Below are 8,827 nucleotides of genomic sequence, written 5' to 3' on the forward strand. Positions count from 1 at the left end.
AAGAAGTCAAGTGAAGATCAAAGCTACATGATTCTACCTTTGGGTTTTATCAATTTAGTTCTAATGTTTACATTGTTTTCCCTTCAAACTATGTTTTTAGATTATTCTATCATGTGTAACTAAATTTATAGGATTCTAGGGATGTGCTAGTAACTCTTTTTGGTTTATACAAATTCCGTTTTCTAATTAATATCCGTTTTGTTTATACTTCATTTTTTCCTTAAGTTGTTCCGTAATACTGCATGTTTGAGTGACACATTCGATTCTGATCTGCTATTACATAATCGTGAGAGGAGGTTGGCGAGGTAGATCCACTTAATAGACACTACAATTAGCTTCCCTTAAAATGACACTGTTAATTGAGAGTGAGGACTTTTCAAGGGTCTTAGGAGCTTTCAGAAGTTACGAATCTAGGATTGACAACCCTAGTGTTAGTAATCTACGCTTGTACCGCATGGGTATAACTAGCGTGACTCATTCTATCGGAGTATAAACTGTGCTAGGGTATTGTAGTAGGAATTTGTATAACCATAGTTATGAATGCACATCCCTGGAATGCTCTTATCTCATTTGTTCGACCTCTAGTTTGTGTTGCATTCGTCCATTTATTGCTTTCAGTTTAATTGTTTTAAAAAATTCTCTGGTTATCCAAATAGTAAAAGAAACTTAGTAGAAGGTAGCCAATTGGTGATCTTATTCCCCGTGTTTGACAAACCAATACTGATCTTTAGCTATACTAGATCTACCATGTATACTTGCAGGTATCTTTAGTGCTAATAAATAGTTCATCAGTGATGCAAATGCACAAAGAAATGAGACGGATCGTAGCTATGTTCGCCTGATGAAATAGAGCCAACCGCTTCAAAGTGTGAACAAAGAAGTGGCGTTTTGGTCACGAATTTGTAAAAGATATCACTTGCAGGTACAACAACCCAATTTTTGAACAAACCTCGTACACCACTGTCGATTTACTACTGCAGACCAAAAGGGGTACACCTATTAGGGAAGCCTGAATTTGTCGACGGAAATAAGCGGGTGATCAACGAATTTACCGTTGCGAGCTCGGACACAATCTTTGTGGAGGCTACAAAATTAAGCCCCAAATTGAAGGAATTTCCCGCCATGTCAAGGAATCTGAATAGGTCCTAGGACTATAAGTATCTACGGTCTGATCGTGGATGCGATCATCTTAGCCATGAGTTTTTGGACCACTTATCAAAAGTGGGTATGCAATTTAATTGATTGTGCCTTACATTCCTCTGCATAATGGTGTAGCTGAAAATTGGACTCAAACTCTTTTATAGATGATGAGCTATGAATTAGTTACCTATATCATTTTGGAAATATGCATTAGAAACAATAAGATACACTTTAAACAACTTATGATCAAAGTCAATACCTGCAACACCATATGAAGTAAAGATACACTTTAAACAACTTATGATCAAAGTCAATACCTGCAACACCATATGAAGTATGGACTGCATACAAATCTGGTTTAGCACATCTAAAAGTGTGGAGTTGTTTAACATATGCGTTGAAGAAAGACCTAGTAAATTATAGTTACATACTAAGACGTGTTTGTTTACAGTATACCCCAAGGGAACGATATAATATGAAGTTTATAGTCTTCATGACAATAAGGTATTTGTAAGCACGAATGGTCATTTTTTGGAAGAAGATTATGTTAAAAAAAATATAAGTTCAATAATATGATAACTCTAAAGGAACAAAAAAGCACCATTTTTCTAAATAATTAATATAATTCATCACAACAACTAGATCAACTTGTGTACCTACGAATGTAGGGGGCTTCTAGAGAACTTGACAGGTTCACGAGTCTATGACCATAATAGTCTACTCTCTAGAACCAATGAAGCAAAATGATTAGATGACTAAAGACAAAGAATATGATGACTATGCACAAAGAATATGTGCATGTATGACATGAGAAATTAAGGCCATTAAAAGGGATGTTCATCAAGCATATTTTTTTTCCATGAAGATAAAATTCATCATTTAAACTTTAGGCTAATAGCCAGAAAATACACAACTATAAGACAATTTATGTCTTTATTACCAATTGTGATTGCGATTGAAAAATATACCCCCTCCGTCTACGAATAGGAGGTTTAGTTTGACTTGACATGATTTTTAAGAAATTTAATGGAAAGTGAATGGAAAAATATAATGGAAGGTGAGTCCTACTGTTATATGATTCTTCCGTTCCAGCCTAAGTGAGACATGTTCATTTTTTAGATGTGTTAAATCTAAATGAGCCGTTTTCTTTATTGACAACAATAAACTCATTTTTCTCTCCTAATTTTTCCTTTTATATCTCATATTTTATGCTCTCTTTTTTTTCTTCTTATTTTATTATTATTTTTTTCTTTCTTTCTCTGTCATACTGTATATTATCCTCTTATAACCATAAACCCTACAGTATTTATCTCTGTTACTTGCCTATGTTCAATTTAGTTCAATAAACACCACTACCTAATTACACGTGACTAAATAAAAAAGTCTCACTTAGTCTGAGAGACTGAGACAGATGTAGTATTAATTTTATAATAAAATGTGAGCGAGATTAGATTAATGAAATATAAAGTCCATTACCAAAAATAGTAAAAAAAAAAAAAAGACATTTACTAATGAACATGATTATTGATGGAAGGATGAAGTATTAGCTTTTAGTGTGTAATCAAATTTCCACTATCAATTGTCTAGACAAAATTAAATTTTATGTTTCGTGTGTCCAGTGTCCAATGACAATTTTAAATGACGTGAATATGACATATCAAAATTAACATTAAAATGGTAGGTCAACACATCAAATGATATTGTTTTAATATTAATTGGATGAAGTTTTTATATGTAATTAAATTTTTACTACTATATTTTTCAGTATTACGACATTATTTTAATCTAGTTTAATATTATGACATGTTATTATATACCAATACACATAAATTTGACATTCCAGCGTGATAACATTTTGGAGACAATTCTTATTAGAGAGAATATTCTTTTGATTGCAAACTTTGTCAAATTAGCATTTTAAGTTCGTTTGTCACGACCGCATATTTTAAGGATAGAAAGCCCGGTTGATCGCGACTAGGGGAGGATGAAAGAAGCGGGGAAGAAAGGGGAAAACTGTGGCACAACTGATCTTGAACTGAAATAACTTGGAATATATAAAAATCAGAGTGCATGGTACAAGAGAATGAAATCTCGACTTTTACATTGCAGCGGAAGAGTCAAGAGCAGATGACATCGTGTGCGGAGACACGATGCATCCAAGTACTATTCTATCGAAGGATCTTCATCGTCTATGCTCAACCTCGCCCGCCGTCATCACTGCTCAACCTGCACATTTTAAAAACATATGCAGGGCTGAGTACTTGGTGTACTCAGTGGACACGTGCCGAACTATATTTTTCTAAGAATTGATTTTGTCAAGTCACTCCTAAGTAAACTCGGGATTTTAAGTAAAAGATCCGAGAACACTAAATCATTTTCCTTGTCATTATCAAAAGCGAGCTGCTGTTCTATTTTCCTGGAACTTATGCCATATCTGAACTAACTCCTGGTGAAACGAAGTCACAACTCCTGGTGAAATAAATTCACAAACTCCTGCTGAAACGAATTCACAAACTCCTGGTGAAACGAATTCACAACTCCTGGTGAAACTAATTCACAAACTCCTGGTCTAGTAGGGACATCGCCCTTGCTAGACAATCAGATAGACAAAGTTCAAAACAAAACATGGCTTGACATAACTTTCAAAAACTTCCTTTTCTCATAAACATTTTCGACTAAACTCATTTCTATCGGTCAAAGCCGAACAAAATATCAATGAAGGCTGACAGTCCACAAGCACCCGTAAAGCAACACATAATGTCACATAACTAAATAACATCACTTTCACTTGATGTAAATAGCACTCATCATAAAATATTGTTCATGAAACTGTAAATGTAAACTGTACTTTTCATATCACCTTGGCACTCTTCATAAAAACCATATTTTAAACATAAAGGCAACAAGCGTATCTTAAATAGAAAGCCCACCTCGTCCGCTTAAAACTCCTTAAATTGATTTTTTCTCACTCCGTCTTTACTCGCAGATATAGCCTTTTGAAAGCAAACAACGTACTAATAAGACTCAAGAAGTTCTCATACTTATAGGAATGCATGCCCCTAATTAATTCTCTTATCCTTCGTTCACTTCTAGGAAATTTTTAGAAACTCGCATATTAATTAAATCGGGAAATTTAATTAATAGCACTTCTTTATTAAACTTAATTATTTTCGTGGCTCGAGAACGTCGTCTCTCTTTCCTTCTATTTCCTTAGTGGCCGCCCAAGGCGTCGTGGGTGACGCCGGTCGGCCCTCGCTTTTCCAGCTTCAATATTTTCCATCTTCAGAAACTTAGTAAATTATTCGGAAATTAATTAATTAAGCTCTAAGCTCAAATTCCGAATTTAATTCCATCCCAACTTAATAAATTTCCGAGCCCAACAAATGTCAATTCTCAGCCCAGCTCCGTAGCCCATTTCTTGACTAGAGTTAATTGGTCCATCTTTCACCAGATTTCTTTGAGTCCAATCCATTAATTCACTAAGGCCCAGCAACTAAATTAATTCTTGGCTCAAATCCTTAATTTAGCTTACAGGCCCAATTCTCATTAAATTACTTGGCCCAATTTAAGGTCCTTCACTTCTTTATTAATCCACTTGGGTTCATTTAATTTTTACTTTACTTTACTGAGGCCCAATCTAACAATTAAGTAGTCCCAAAAACAATGACCCAATTTATACTCCTTCATCCACCTTCTGCATCGTGACTTTCTTAATAATTTCCCCAAAATTTGTGAAATCCCTAACTTGAAGAAAAAGAGGGCAGCGACGCATTTCTCCCTCAATCTCACGCCTCCTCCGGCGAAAACGGCGCCACTCCATGTCGCCGGCCTCCTTCTCCATTTCTCTTTTCCTTCAATTTAGCTCTTAAACTCCAATTTGAAATTCCTAAATTAGAAATTAAGGAAATGCATGCAGCGGCTTCTTCCCCAATTCGCCGCCGCCGTTCCTCACTCTCTCCGGCGAGTCCTCCAAAATCGGTTTCTCATTTTCGAGCTTTCTTCCTCGGCCTACCTCCACCGTTTCTTATTCTCAAAATTTCCAGATTTGTAACCCCTAGATCGGAGAACCGGGAGGCATGCCTCCTCCGTCCTCGTCTCCAGCCGATCGACGAGCAGACCCGCCGGAGCTCCACCACGCCTCCTTCGCCAGGCAGCCACGGCGCTCACCGGAGGCTCACACATGATTCCTCCGTCTCGCGCCGGCAACTTGCGTCAGCTCCCTCCGTCTCGCGTCCTCCGTCGAGCTCTCCGGGAGGTAGCGACACTGGCGGTTTCACGGCGCCACCGTCTGCCTCCGTCCCGCTGCGTCGATCGGTCAACCGGTCCTCGAGGCGGAGCCGCCGTGTAGGGGTGCACGTGGCTGTCACACCGCCTTGTTCTTTCTGTTGAGTTCTCCGAAGAGCAGCGACTCTGGCCCACTCTCGACCTCCCTTTGACGGTGTCAACGCTGTCTCTGTCTCGAGCTGCTGCTCCGGTAGCGCTTCCTCCGCAGTCGGCCTCCGTCGGTGCTGCCAGCGCCCGGCATCAGCTCTATGCGTCGAGTCCCCCGTCGCCGAAGGCCTAAAAGCTAAGTCCCTTTCCCCTTTTCCCTTTAATTATTACATAACTTTTCGGAGTTCTCGATCGATTATTGCTTTCATTACTTGGGTGATCAAAGTTTGGGAATCGCACTACTTAGTTCCGGTAATCTATATTGCCATGTAAAAAGCTTGATTCTTGATCACTGAGGCGTTCTTGTTGTTGCTACTAGATGAGATTCCTATCGAAAATTCTAAGTCCTTGGCTACTACTTGTGGTTGTTCTACACATGATGCAAGATAAGGTGTTGGGGTGTTGAGGTATTTACCTCGCTCGGTTTATCCTTGGTTTATACGGCTGTCCCTCCGCTTCGCCGCTGCCTCTCCTCGCCTTCTTGCTCCTCCCATTTCCTTGCTGCACTCCTTGATTTTGAGTGAATTTTTGGTGTCTAAAGAAGTGGGGAGGGGAAGGGAGATGGGGCTGCTTATATAGTTCTCTATTTTGGCTGTTTGTGCTGAAACTTGGGGACAAAGACTCTCATTTTTGGCTGCCAGCTTGCTCCCTTTCAAACATGATGTTTATGCTTGGTATGCTATTTTGGTGTAAGCTGGGGCTGCCTTTCTAGGCTGCTATTTCAGCCTCGGTTGATGAGGAAAGAGAATCTGATGTTGCCTCTAAAAGGCCTTAGGGATGAGCTCACTCCTTGCTCATTCTTGTCTTTTTCCTTTCTTGGAAGATTGATGATGCATTGTATAGATTGTCATACTTACTAATTGAAGAAGTCTCAAATCTTGAGTCTTTGTGAAGCATATTTCTAATATCCTTTTCGGTGCTAATTTGTAGGTATATGCGTTGTCATCCTTGGGGCTTGTGGAGGCCGAAAATCGAGAAGGATGGGAATGAGGGAAACACTTAGATTTAGTTGCTCTATTTGGCTAGTATCCAAATATTGTAGTTTGGCATCTTTGAAATGCTAAGTTGTAGCTTCCACTTTTGTATTTTCCACATGTAACTATTATGTAGCAAAATCTCACACCTCTCAATAAGATTGTGTAGTCCTTTTCCATTGTGTAGCCCTTTACCATTAATCTCTTCAACATATGTAAATCCTCTTCATAAAGTATTGTGCTAATTTATTCTCTTTTTCTTCTTCCAATAATTTTAGTTTACAAACTTATTTTCTCGCACTTTAATTCCAAACGTCTCTTTGTCAATTTTTTTATACTCCAAAATTAGTGCACGAAAACTCGGTGTGTTACATCGTTAACTTTGAAAATATTATTTGAGGTCCGTCAACTACGTGTTAATATCAATCGAAGTACCTTTTTACTATTTCAAGTTTTTTTCAGTTCAAAATATCCTCAATACCTTCAAGGGGAATTCCATCAATTTATTATTAGTGTTTAAAAATTAAATAGAGTATTTTAATGTATTTTCTAATACTTCATCCGTCCCAAAAAAATAAAGACAATTGGAACACCACGGGAATTAATGCATACTCCATTCGTTCGCCAATAGAAGTCTCATTTCTTAACGACACGGGTTTTAAGAAATATTAAGAAAAGTGGGTGGAAAAAAGTTAGTGGAATATGAGTTATATATATACATATATATATATATATATATATATAGGGGAGCATTAAGGTCCTATTGCCCTCTTAGTATCTATTTCCTTCTTAATATCATCCATTAGATTGATAAAATGGATGGACTAGAATAAAAGGGGAAAACTGATCCCGTGTTGCATTATTAGGTTCATTCTGTGCATTATATGGGTATAATTGTAAAACAACAATGAATAAAAACGGAAAAAGCGAGAATTAAGTGGCATTTTCCATCTACTCATTCTCTCTCTCACTCCAACCGCCTCACTCCTCAAACCCACGATTGAATTTTGTCTCCCCTAATTCCCCCCATTTCCAAACCCTCGCCGCTACTCCAAGCCACCAGAAATCAACACTACCGTCGATTTTTGCCGTTAAATCAAGCTTCTACTGCCGTTTCATAGTCGAAAACAAGGTAGGGTTTTTAAAAATGATTCAACTTTTCGGAATACCCACTGGTAATCGCCTATTTTCACCGCCGACTGAAGTGCAAGTTTTCGGTTGAGTGTGTGGTTATAAGGGTGTATCCAACTGATCGGGATGAGATTCTCGACCTAGCTGAGTCGTTGGCACGACAACCGGAACCTGGTATCAAATATATTTCCTCAACCCACTTCTACTGGATAGTATAATGGAGGTAAGGGTCGAATCCCACAAGGATGGACACGTTCGGATAACTGCGGCGACATTCCTGGGTGTTTTTGGTTAGCTACCACGCTTGGGTTGAGATTTTACCTAGGCGAGAAATAAAGATGGTACTCTACTGACTAGTAGGCGTGAAAGTAATAGGGATGTGGTTGTGTTCGTGAAATTAGGGGACAAGGTATCTCAAAGGTATACGAAAAGTAGACAGTTACTAAAAGAGGAAATTTAGACAACATGCATATCTGGTGGCTGGTTGGCTTTCTGACAGGTCTGGAAGGTACAACTGAAAAAGTAGGGGACAAAAGCAAAAGTAACCTAAAAAGTAAAAGTGGTCCAAGGAAAAAGTTGATTTTGACGTTTTCTTCTTCACCAAGTATTAACAGAAATCATATGAACACAAACTCCATGACTAAACTCAGATTCATAACTTCAAACTCAAGATTCATCGATTAAAATGTTTAACTTAAGATGAACAGCTGAAATTGTAAACTGCCCCTACTGACTAACATGCAAGGTGGTGATCACATCGCAGAACAGAAGATTCATGGACGAAAACTCAGACTGAAACATAACCATAAAATTCGATCAACAACCACAGATCTAACTTACTCAAAAGAAAATACACGCACGCACTTAAAAATTAAAAGCGATAACTAAATCTAACTTTTCTAGGCAGAATGAAGCGAACTCAAACCAAAGAGACATTCGGAATAGAAATTTCATAACTTCAACGTTTGGATCTTCACTAAGTACTTCAAAAGACAACAAAGATAAATGTTTGCAACAGATCCAACGAAGAAAGCAGGTAAAGATTAAACTAAAAAGCAAATAACGATTGTTTTGCCACTCCGGGCGGTGATACTGCTATACTACTGCGATAAACTGGCTGGAACGGTAACACGATGATTTCTCCGGCGGAC

General features: G+C 38.2%; 1 long non-coding RNA gene across 1 annotated transcript; it reads right to left on the reverse strand.

Annotated features, from left to right (window-relative positions):
* Nucleotides 1–3,170: 3,170 nt before the first annotated feature.
* Nucleotides 3,171–6,102, reverse strand: LOC125207248 (uncharacterized). Its single transcript, XR_007173935.2, has 2 exons — nucleotides 5,987–6,102; nucleotides 3,171–3,366 (listed from the first exon to the last, which is right to left on the reverse strand). It is a non-coding gene; the product is annotated as an uncharacterized LOC125207248 (long non-coding RNA).
* Between the last annotated feature and the right edge of the window lie 2,725 nt (nucleotides 6,103–8,827).

The sequence above is a fragment of the Salvia hispanica genome, chromosome 2 (assembly GCF_029641045.1).
Source record: "Salvia hispanica isolate PSC_SH4W2 chromosome 2, Shi_PSC_v1, whole genome shotgun sequence".
NCBI classification, from domain to species: Eukaryota; Viridiplantae; Streptophyta; class Magnoliopsida; order Lamiales; family Lamiaceae; genus Salvia; species Salvia hispanica.